We start from the raw sequence: 12,824 nt of genomic DNA, 5'->3' as shown, positions 1-12,824 counted from the left end.
TAAGTGATTCTCTTATCTCAGCCTCCCAAGTAGCTGGGACTGTAGGCATCCCCCACCAAGCCCAGATATTTCTTTTAGAGACGAGGTCTTACTCTGGCTCAGGCTGGTCTCGAGCTCAGGCAATCCACCCACCTCAGCCTCCCAGAATGCTAGGATTACACACATGAGTCATCATGGCCTGCCCCTTCTTTTTTTTTTTTTTGAAGCAGAGTCTCATTCTGTCGCCCTGGAGAGAGTGTTGTGACACATAGCTCACAGCAACCTCAAACTCTTGGGTTGAAGCAAGCCCTTGCCTCAGCCTCCTGAGAGCTGGGACTATAGGTGCCCACCAAAATGCCCAATTATTTTTTTAGAGATAGGGGTCTTGCTCTTTCTCAGGCTGGTCTCCAACTCCTGAGCTCAGGCAATCCACCTGCCTCAGCCTCCCAGAGTGTTGGGATTACAGGTGTGAGCCACCATGCCTGGCAGTGTCCAGACACTTATGCTGACGAACTCCTGCTTGAGCAACATTGACCAAAGTGCCCACTTGTATCGCTGCTCACACCATTTTGATTTCTTCCTGAAGCACCACCAATGTAGCCTGTTTTCTGTGGCACACCACATCCTTTAAAGTCCCCCATACTCTCCCCTCCATTGTTGTCATACTTCCATGATGTTCTAGAATTTCAAATATGACTTCAAAGTAAATGGTCTTGAGCTCTTCCAGCTACACCCGCGGTTCTACTGTTTTCTTTGACCTCCTGCCTGTCCTGGGTGACACTGGCCTTCATTTGATTAACACTACCTTTTGAATAAATGCCATATTATACATTGCTACTGTAAGTCAATTCAACTTCGAGAAGCACCCAATACATAGGTAACATCTCTTCAAATGTATGTACATTTTTTTGTACCCCTGGTATTTACGTGCATACGATTTTTTACTTGTCAATTAAAAAAATAAAAAAAAATTCATCTGTATTTTTCTCTCACCCCAAGGTGCCTTCTTATCTGAGCACATTTGAATGCTCACTCTTGTGTTGTTTGTGAGCGTACTGAGCTGATTTCAGGGTAAATAAGTCAGTGTTGTAGGTGCGTTTTGCTTTGCGGGGGCCTATCTGAACTGCTTCAAGGCCCGGTTCTGGGCCTAGGAGCTGCTGTTGCCCTGAATTGCATTTGCAGCTCTGCTGACAGTTGTGAGCTGGGAAGCGTGAGGCCGCCCTGGGCAGGGATGGAGCGTGGGACCCTGGTTGTCCATCATGTTTTGTGCAATTATTTGGAAACGTAGCCTCAAGGGTAATAGAATGCAGTTTGATCTCTTCTTTAAAAAAATAAATGATCAGGGAAAACAGACCAAAATGCTGAGCACCACCATGCATGGGAGCCATAGTGACCTCTGAGGAGTGTGATGGTATTTTTCATTTTCTTCTTTTGTTAATTATAATCTCAAAGAATTTTTTTTCTTTTGAGAGACTCTTGCTCTGTCACCCTGCACAGAGTGCCGTGGTCTCAGCTTAGCTCACAGCAACCTCAAACTCTTGGGCTCGAGTGATCGTCCTGCCTCCGCCTCCTGAACAGCTGGGACTACAGGCACCCACCACCACACTCTGGCTAATTTTTTTTCTATTTTTGAGAAAAAAATGAGAGATGGGTCTCATTTTTCTCAGGCTGGTCTCGAACTCCTGATCTGAAGGAATCCATCCGCCTCTGTCTCCCAGAGTGCTAGGATTATAGGTGTGAGCCACCAGGCTGGCCTAATCTCTAATTTTTTTTTTTTAAAAATGACCATGTGCTTAACTCACTAGAAAATTTTCCAGTAACATGAAGATAGCTTAAAGAAGCAAAACAACCTAACGGTCTAAAGGGTCATCACGGCAATCTCTCCTATGCTGCAGACATGTGAACAACACCAGTCTTTTATTTAGAGAAAGCTAATAGGATTTGGAATAATTGTTTGACCTGGTTTGTGAAGTCATCGTCCCTGGGGCCTTATTAAGGTCTTTCTGGTCCGCAGAGAGACCTGCCACGTTCTCAGCAGAGCACAACTAATAATAGAATTAAGATGATAACAGTTTGGATTATTTCAGCCTAAGAAATTATGGCTTTAAAATGGTCTTTTAGTAACTAAAGAGGTTTTCGACAAAGACTGATGATCAATTGTTAACCATTTTCACAAGGAGAGAACCGTAAGCTGATGGAGAGGGCTTGAAGAAAGATCCTTGCCAGAGAGGCTGGCATGGGTCCTGGGAGGACTAACTAGGGAAACACCATCTGTCACAGGAGACCTAGGGGTGGCTTTCTTGCAGCAGCTGCCAGCAGGTTCCTTGAAGTTCCAGACCTATGATGTCTTGATGAAGGCGTAAGCAACACCTAATCCATTCCTGAACGACCTGCGCTGGACCTCAAAGTGTCTCGATTCTTGGCCAGGACCAGTCTTAGGAGAGCTGGTGGCCATCTGTGTGATTGGAGGGCTGCCAGTGAACCATTGCTGCTGCCGAGCCACCAGGCCTGAAATCCTACCAGGACACGACCATTTTTGTGTCATCAAGTGAGTAGGAGTGATACATTCAGGGTTTTCCTTTTCTCCTTTTTTTTAATTCAGGAAGGAATAAGTTTGAGGATTGTGAGATAACTAGCTTGGAATTTTCCCTCTTGAAGAAATGTTTAGAAAAATTATCCAGAGCTTAGAAATAAGGCAAAGAGGCCCAAACTCTCTGTGTTGTGCTGGGGCATTGTTTGACAAGCTCACTCACGGATTATTATATTCTCAAGGAGAATGCACCTGGGTTGGACTTTAGTATTTACAAGCTGATAAGTCCAGACACAGGAAAGTCACATCCTTTTCTGTCCCTTAGAAAAGGGGTTATGGTTAACCATTTTTTTTTTTTTTTTGAGACAGAGTCTATGTCGCCCTCAGTAGAGTGCTGTGGTGTCACAGCTCACAGCAACCTCAAACTCTTGGGCTTAAGTGATTCAGTCTCCCAAGTAGCTTCAACACAACACCCAGCTATTTCTTTTTGTTGTTGTTGCTTAGTAGACCCTGCCCCTGTGCATGTGGCCAGCACCCTAACCACTGAGTGAGCGATGGGTGCTGAGCCAGTTAACCAGTTTTGTATGTAGCCTAGCAGGCTTGCTAACATTCTGTTTTGTTCTTAAATGCTGGTAAATTCCACAAATGCTCTTTGATTAACCTGTACTATCCTACAGGTTTGCTCATTAAAATGAATATAATGTTCATTTTATATTTTTCAAGTCTTGTGTGTAACTTTCAAAGCTTAATACTTTGACAGAAGAAGACCACAGGGCGTAGCTTTAAGAGAGTGGCATTAATCCTCATCTATACAAGCGGAACATGTGGTCATTCATTGGAGGAGGAGGAGGATGCAACAATTCTCACTTAATTCATGGTTAGTCATCCCCTTGGTGAGCTGGAGGTAACTGGATTTTTGCCAACCTTGCAGAAGGTGCAGTCTGTGGGTGGGGCATGGATAAAGCCAGTGCCATGATTCTGACTGCTGTAATGACCAGGGTCTTGCATGAGATCCCTGGTAGGGGGCTAAGGTCAAACTGCCAAGTAAGATTTCAGAGGTGGAGGAATTCAGGGAAAGACCAGGATGATAAGGAAAGTGTTGTTTAACATGAAATTTGGGGAAAAAATGGGGGGGGGGGAGGATTCCAGAGCTGTGGGGGAATGAAGGTCTAGAAGACAACAGGCCACTAGAGGGGCCAACATTTTGGATCACACCCAGCGATTTCTAGGATGGAGGAAGTCATGGGAGGCCCACCCTCATGAAAACAATTTGGGTGACAGGACAGCATCAGAGGGTCTGAGTGTCTGATGGAAGTCGTAGCCTGCCCTGCCCCAAGCACAGAGGCATGGGGCAACCGCAGACCCCAGCTTGTATGGCGTGAACATCTCACACCAGGATTTCCCCAGGACAGGGTCCCCTCTGTGTCACCAGGCCCGCCCATGGGAAAAGCTGGGTAGGAGCTACCTCCCTGCCCCCAGCCACAGCCAGCTGCCTTAGGCCTGCAGGGCTGCATTTCAATCTTGGGTGGCCATCAGCAGATGCCAACTTCCCTCCTTCCTCCCACCCTCACCCTGCGCTGCAGGCTCCTGCCTGCCAGTGCCCACTGTGCAGTGGTTGGGGCCCCCACTGAAGAGGTGAGCCTCTCAGAGGCATCTCCTGAATAAAACAAATTGCTGAGCTGCTGCTGTGCACTTGGGGTGCGGCTGCATCCCTCTGCGTCTCTGACACAGCTGCGAATTCCAGTTTTATCTCTGTTGTGTTTTGGAGCCTGTTTGCCTTTGATTATGGTTTAGCTTTGAAAGGGAAGAGGGACATACTCTCCAGCTCCCTTTCTTCTTTCTCAGATGGAGTAATAAAGCTTATTTATAGTGGAATCGGATTTTTCCATTATGGTGCATTGAATTTTATTATTCTACTGCCTTGCGTTTTGAATTGCATGGAGGAAGAAACACATAAAAGAATACTCCCCTCCACCACCCATAGTTGATTGTGGTGGGAAAAAGGGCTGTTGGCATCCTGTTAGTCATTCTGTACACTGTATATTCTGATCTCATGGAGATTTTTTGCCTGTAACCAACAGAATTACATTTTACATTCAGAAGAACCCTCCATGTGAACCCTGTCAACTCAACACAAGAGGACACGAAGCTTAAAGTATGCCCAACACCGTGCATCACACCCCAAATCCACTTCTAACATTGCTGCTGGCTCAAGGCTGCAGTCATTGTTTGAGCTTCTGAAAAGAAGTTTGAACTTGTCTGCTTTCCTTTTCAAACCAGCTGCAAACACTCCAGGGTAGCCTTTAGTTACAGTGATCTTGGCTTCCCAGTACGTGTCTGTCACTTGGTCTTCTTTGCTTTCTTAGGCCTGGAAGGAGGATAAGGAAAACCTTTCTCCTTGGGATCAAGGAGGCCTCTTAATTGCTTGAGCAGTCTTATAAAAAGTGGTATTGCACATGAAGCCCTGTTCCATGTTTAATTCTTTAATTCTTAGGTCTGAATCCACATGTCTTACCATTTTCTACTGAGTTTTCTTACCATGTTTTCTACAGTTGGGCTAGGTAGATACTTGAATAAGGGACTTCGGCCTCTAACTTCATTTCTAGTAGAGAACAAAGAATCACAGGGCAGGGCGCCTGCCTTCCCTGAAATCCCTATGGGATTTGGGGAAGGGTTGTGATCAAACTCTATTGCTTATGTTTCAATTTGTACAGATAGAAGGGGAACAGATCTTTCTAATTTATTATGTAATGCTCTCCAGGAAAGAGTAGAGAATGCTGAGTGTTCTGTTCCTCTATAGCTCATTTGCTCATCAGTTGCTTTATAAAACACCCAGCCAATTTAGAGGGACTGGAACCCTCATGCCCCGTGGTGGGAATGGTGGGAATGTGCCGCGTGAAGCTGCTCTGGAAAACAGTCTGGTGGTTCCTCAAGCAGCTAATCAGCTTAGGTGAAAATATTGCACAGTGTGTGTAAAACCAACACACTGTACCCCATGATTGCATTAATGTACACAGCTATGATTTAATAGAAAAAAAAAGAAACTTAAAACAATATACTTCTATTTCTTTCCTCCTGAAAAAAAAAAAAAGAAGCTAATCAGAGAGTTCCCATAGAACCCACGGGTACCTAAGCCACCCATAGTTGTATATCCCCAGGAAAAGGGAAAAGTCTGTCCACACAAAGGCTTGTACACAGATGTTCAGAGCAGCATTATTTGTAACAGTCCCAAAGTGGAGACAACCCAAATGTCCATCAACTAACAACCAGGTAAATAACGTGTGGTCCATCCATACTGTGCAATATTATTTGACAAAGAAGAGGCATGCAGCACTGATATGTATGTGCCACCACATGGCTACACCTTGACAACATCATGTCCCAAAGGGCCACATGTTGTAGGATTGCCTTTTCATGAAAAGTGCCCCAAAAGCAAGCCCATAGACAGAAAGTAGATTAGTGGGGAAGTTGGAGGAAGACAGGGAGTGACAGCTAATGGGTGTGGGGTTTCTTTCTGAGGTGATGACACTGTCCTAAAATTGACAGTGGTGGTGGCTGCACCCTTCTGTGACTACACTAAAAGCCATTGACCTAGATACTTTAAATGGGTGACTGGCCTTTGAATTCTATCTCAATAGAGCTGTTCCTTAAAAGGGCAGGGTGTAAAGGCCACATGGGAGCTGAAGGAGGATGTGGACACCTCTCAGCTGATTGACAGAACGTCTAGATTTAGCTTTTCCCTGGCTCTGGTGGGGGTTGAGTCAAGGCGAGGCCTCTGCTTGCAGAGGGAGTCTTGGGGAGAAGATTCCTCAGACGTCCATGTAGGGTGGATCTCAAACCACTCCCTGGCTGTCTCTGCAGGTTCACAGACCTGTTAGGATGGAGTGGTCCTATGCATGTCCACCTCTCAGAATCCCTACCACACAGAATTCCCGCCTCAAAGAATCCCCACTCAGGGTAGCCCCAAGGCCACAGCAGTAAAGCCACCAGGGATATTCACCTTATTCAGGCAGGCGGTATCAGGCAATCATACTTTTATCCCACAGCACTGAGCTTTTGCCTGTAAATTACAAATCTTGCCCGAAATTCTAGCAAGATATTTAAACCAAAAATCAAAAATAAACTATTAGGTCCTTTTTTTACTTCACATCAAGGAATGTACTTATACCTAGATATGTTGTAATAATAACAATAATAATACTCATTCGTCTCCTGTAGTTACTGTTCACATGATAACCTTCAAAAGTAGATGTTACCATTCTCATTTCAGATGAGGAACCTAGGTTTTGAAGAAGTGCAGTGCTTTCTGAAAAGCCTCCATCCAGCTCTCTGGTCTCCAAAGCCTGGCCTTCTTCACTGCATGACAGTTTCCGAAATGCGCAATGCGGGCCGTGGAACTGAGGCCACCACCCACAGGACGCACTTGACCTCGGGCTGGCAGAGCAGGTGGGGGAGTGGAGAGGAATCAGCTACTGTGTGGCTTTTTGTTTTCCAACAAACTTTTCTCTGAGCCTACAAGTAGAGAACCCAGATGCATGTGGTTATCTGAAGTTCTTATTGCAGTTCTACTGGGTGATTTGGTAAAAGGCTCAGGCAGAAATGGTTTTGTACCTGCACCCCAATAATGAGGGTGGGGGTAGTTCTGAATTTATAGCTGAAGGAAAATTCATAATACATTCACTCATTTTAATTACTTCTAGTGATTCTTTTTCCATCCACAGCTCAGTCTGGGTCTGAGGCAGGCTCCCTGGGTCGGTGGATAGAGTTCTGTTAGTTCAGGTTCAGCACCCAAGTTGCTCTTGGTAGCTCCTATTTTTGTGCCGGTGGTTCCTTCCAGTTCCCAGCCTAGGTTGTTCTTCCTGTGTGGACCTAGAACCTCTCTAGACCTATATTTGACTTTGTTTGGCCTTGGACTGGTTTTGAGACTTGTGTCACTACCTTATGTTATCCGCCCCCTCCCCCCCCTTTTTTTCTGGACTCTGTGTTTGGTTTTGAGCTTAGCTGGGTAGCAAAATTCTTATTGTAGTTTGTCCCTATTCTCCAGCAGCTGGAGTTTGGGAATTTCACCAGATTATGTCCAGATGTGATCCTCTTTTTTGCTTTTCAAATTTTTATTACTGATCTTGCTTGATACTTACAGTTTACATTCTGGTCCAAAAATTCATTTTCATTCAGTTAAGGAGTGTTCTATTTGTTTTTCAAGTTTGTTTTTCCAAACATTTTTTTCTTTCCCTTTTTTTCGGAACTCCTAATATTCAACATTCAAGGTCAACGTGGTGGTTCCTAACTGTAGTCCTAGCACTTTGGGAGGCCAATGCAGGAGGATCTCTTGAGCTGAGGGGTTTGAGGCTGCAGTGAGGAGTTATGATTGCAGATTTCACTCCAGTCTGGGCAACACAGTGAGACCCTTAAAACATAACAATTCAATTGCCAACATCCTCCCAGTATCCAGTTTTCGTGAATGTGTACTTCCTGGGTTATATATTTTTATTCATGATTTTCACTGCACTGAATTTTGCTCCAAACAATGGGAAAGTTTCTCTCTTTGATTGTTTACAGCAGCTTGCTTAGTGGTGGCATCATGAGAAGGTTAAGATGTGGATATGAACAGGTGGCACTTCGTGCTTCTTGTGTGTATTGCCTGGGGATGGTTCACATTGGGATGGATCTTAACCCCCTTCATGGGGAGACAGCCTGGTAAGGGGGCAGCTTCCAACTCAGAGGCTGAGCCCCGATGACGTTTGCAGTCTGGCCCCTCCCAGGATGAATCAGTGTTTGGAGGAAGTAGAGTGTGGATAGTTCTGAAGTTAAATGTACCCTTTGACCCTTTTGGTTATTTGCCAGAACTACTTCTCTTTTCCCTTTGTGCTGTGTTTACGGGCCCCCAAGTTTGCATGTCACCCTGCCACCTGTTCTGGTTATTGTCACTGCCTGTCTCTGGGCCAGCTTCCTCACAATCCTGAGCGCTCCGTCCACCTTCGTACTTGTTTGAGTCAGTGCAGGCGGCTGGAACAAGACACCACGCACACACTGGATGGCTTAAACAACAGATGTTTATTTTCTCATAGTCCTGGGGGGCCAGATGTCCAGATGGGGTTGTTGGCAGGTATGGTTTCTTCTGAGGCCTCTCTCTTTGGCCTGCAGATACGGCCACCTCTCACATGGTCTTTCCTCTGTGTGCACAAATCCCTGGTGTCTCTTTCTGCATCAGAGTTTTCTCTTCTTATAAGGACACCAGTTAGGTTGGTTTAGGACCCCTCTAATGACCGAATTTAACTTTAGTTAACTTTCTAAAGGCCTTGTCTTCAAGTGTAGTCACATTCTGAGGTGTCAGGGGCTTCAGTATATAAATCTTGGAGGGCACAATTCACCCTCTAACACACCCTAAGAGTCAGTTCAGGCCTCACTCAGAGCAGCTGCCCAGTGAAGGGTGAATGCCTACAAGAAGCTCCCTCATTCATTCTCTTTCCCTGTTTAGATTTTTAGGTAAATTTTGCTGCCTGAGGTGGCACCGAATTCTTTCTCAAATTAAACGGCCTATCTCTATATTGTTTTCATTCTGTCCTTAGCTGGTCAGCTCTACAGTGATGTGGATACGTGGGCTTCCCTGGCTTCCCTTTTGAGCCAACATATCGTTCCTTTTCCTGGTGAGGAAATGAGTTCCCTGCCTCAGGACAAAGTCATAGCTTCTGTGGCAAAGCCACTGGACTTTTCACAATAGGCCCATGTGTGTGCGTGTTTCTCTGGGGGGATTTGAATTGTATTATTGCATGCTGGATTTACCTTCCTTGGGAATTTATTTCCTTTTGATTTCTAAACACATTTTCTCCATTTTACCATACTTATTTCTGTGCTCTGCCTCAAGCTCAGACAGATTTGAATTTTTCAAAAGGCACAGAGAAATGCATTCGACTGATTATATGAGTTATTTGCAGTTGTTCTTCTAGTTTATAATAGTAAAAAGATGGAATTAAACATTTTTTCCTTTGGCTATTTTTTTTTTTTGCATTTGTCATTTTTGTACTTTGCTTTCAGTCTCCTCATTGAATTTTTGATCTCTAAAATAACAATTTAAAATAGCTATCCAACGGTATATGTATCCAAAACAGAGTTGTTGCCAAGCATACAAATGAATGGAGTCCTTATTCGAATGTGAAATGCCTACACGGCAGAATCTATGTATAGTACTGAGATGGAGATTAGAACTGGTTCTATGATGGATAGCCTGAAGATGATCAGCCTACAGTGGATTTAGAATTTCATTGAATGTAGTAGTTCACCAATGACATCTGATAAAATAAGGTGTCTCTTCTCTGCTTGGTCTCCAGAGCTCATAGAAGTTTATGTCTAGGCCTTTCGGAACTGCTTGCAATGACCCACACTTCCTGTGCTCCAGTTCTTGTCTGGTGTCTCAGCATAGCTTTCCGCTGCTGAGAACACTCTTCCCTGGCTGCTCATGGGGAAGCATTCCTGAATCCAAACCAGTTTAGACAAGTACAGTGTTGGCTTGAGAGTAATCTTTGATGCACAGGTCATTACCAAAGTTTTGAGATCTACAAAAATCAAGAAACATAAAACCCTCATGGACAGAAACAAATAAAGCCCTCCCAGCAACACCAACAAGCCAAGTGAGTTGAAACTTGCATGGGTGTATCAGAAAGGACTCTATTGACTATGTTTATGATCATAACACAGTCTATCTCAAACCTTTAATAGTGACCCACATACATCTGTCCCCCCCTTCTGGCTCAGGATTCTTTCTGTGCCATGTATTCTCTTTACAAGCTGGTATAGCCTGCTGATCTTTTGTCAGGATTATGTTTTTAAACACACAAAATGAAAAATGTTGGGTTCCAGTTCAGGAAAAGAGAGAACAAGCACTTCAACCCTATACCCCAGAAAATGCTGCTATAAAACCCATCAAGAGTGCATGGAGACCCTGAATAGCAAATGGTACCTGGAATTTAGTAAAGGAGAACAGAATTTCAAGTACTGCTGAACCAGTGGTGAATTACCATATTTCCCTTTCCAGAATCTCCTGGCCTAGATTTAGTGCAGCCTGAAATCCTGGGGTGGGCACTGGCAGAGACAGAGAGAACCCTAGGACAAGCTCTCTGCTCTAGCTTGAGGGAGCAGGAAATAGGTCTCCTAATACATTGAAGGAGTAGAGAAATGCCCTGTTTTGTTTTTCTCGTTTCTTTATTCTCTTGTGTCCTAATCCCCAAATAATCCTGTAGTAGCTAGGACACTAGAACTTGCAGGAGCCTAAAACTCTAAGGAAAGAGAATTTTCCCTGTGAGCAGAGGAGCTGCAGTTCTAAAAGGGTGGGGGAAAATCCCCAATGACTTTTTTGCTCTATTTTCTCTCACTACTTGTCCCTGGATACAGTTGTGGGAAGTGCATAGCCTAATAGGCTAAGTAAAGCCCAGATTTCTGGCCAGAGGACCAAAAAACTGACCTATTGGGAACTGGAAAGTACTGAGATGGAGGAGCTAGGGAAAGCAACTCTATAAAGTTGTTGATGAATTTCTGGGCTTGCCCCTGAGATGTACAAGAATGAAGCTCACCCTAAATAACATATCATAGATTTTGAGAACTGAACTACAAAATAAACCATTGCCCAGACCCCAGACTAGACTGGCTACTGGATAGTGTACACAGGGAAAGATCTGAAGTCTTGGAAAACAACTGATATTGGAACTGCCACCCATAGAAGACTTGTTGGAACCAGTGACCTGAACTCAACCAGATAGATCCTTTACTTTAAAAGGAAATACAACAAAACAAAACAAAGTCAGAACAACATTCTTCATAAGATTTAGACAAGATTTGGAGTCTTATAATCATCACAATGCTCAGGATGCAATAAAAAATTACTCAACACATATGAAGAATTGGGAAAATCTCAGTGGGTATGGAAAGAGACAATCAATATGCCAATGCTGAGATGACACAGAACTTAAAGCAGCTATTTGTAAAGTATAATACAAATACTCCAACATGTAAGGGCAAACATACTTGAAATGAATGGAAAGATAAAATATCTTTATAAAGGAATAAAGAAGAATAAAGAAGAAATTTTAGAAATAAATAAAACTGTAACTGAAATAAAAATCTCACTGGATGGGCTCAATAGCAGAATGGAAATGACAAAGGAAAGAGTCAATGAACTTCAATATAAATCAATAGAAATTATAAAATCAGAACAATACAGAGGAAAAAAATGGAAAGAAAGGAATAACAGAGCTTTGTGAACCTATGGGGAAATACCAAAACATCCAACAGTCTTGTATTAAGAGCTTTAGAAAGAAAGGAGAAAGAATATGGTGCACGAAATACTTCAAAGAAGAAATGGCTGAAAGTTTCCCAAATTTGTGAAAAACATAAAACTACAGATTCAAGAAGTCCAGGAAATGATAGACTCAAAGAAGTCTAGGCCCAAACATATTATTCTCAAACTTCTGAAAACTAAAGAAAAAAGATATTTAAAGAATCCAGAGAAAAACAATACCTCACTTATAGGGGAATGTGATTCAGATAGCTGTAGATTTCTCCAAAAGGAAATACAACACTTTTAAAATGCTGAAAGAAAAGAACTGTCAACTCACAATTCTATATCCAGTAAAAATATTCTTCATGAATGAAGATGAAATCAATATAGTCCCATGTGAAAGAAAACTAAGAGGCTTTGTTGTTACCAACACTTTGATAAGGAAGTTCTTCAGACAGATGGGAAGTGACATTAGAAAGACAGTTGGAAAATCAAAAATATATGAAAGAAGAGCAACAAAAGTGGTAAATATCTGGGCAAATAATAGCCTGTTCTTTTGGATTCTTTATAATGTGTTTGATGGTTAAAAGCAAAAATTATAACATTGTCTAGTGGGGCTTTCAATGTATGTTGATGTAACAAATAAGACCACCACAACATTAAGGAGGTGGGTAAAGAAACATATATGATGATAATATATCACTTGAATTATTAAAATATTGATTCTAAATAGGCTAAAAACTTAAGTATATATACATATATTTTAATTCCCAAAACTACTTCTTTAAAATTATACAAAGAGATAGCAAAAATGCAGTAGATAAAATAGAAAATAAAAATATGTTTCAATAATCTAAAAGGCACCTGTGGCTCAGTGAGTAGGGCACCAGCTCCATATACTGAGGGTTGTGGGTTCAAACACAGCCCTTGCCAAACTGTAACAAAAAGATAGCTGGGCATTGTAGTGGGCACCTGTAGTCCCAGCTACTTGGGAGGCTGAGGCAAGAGAATCACCTAAGCCCAGGAGTTGAAGGTTGCTGTGAG

The sequence above is a fragment of the Otolemur garnettii genome, unplaced genomic scaffold, assembly GCF_000181295.1.
Source record: "Otolemur garnettii isolate 467f Iridium unplaced genomic scaffold, OtoGar3 scaffold00111, whole genome shotgun sequence".
Lineage (NCBI taxonomy): Eukaryota > Metazoa > Chordata > Mammalia > Primates > Galagidae > Otolemur > Otolemur garnettii.
The sequence above is the reverse complement of the archived record's forward strand: the minus strand, read 5'-3'. Positions refer to the sequence as shown.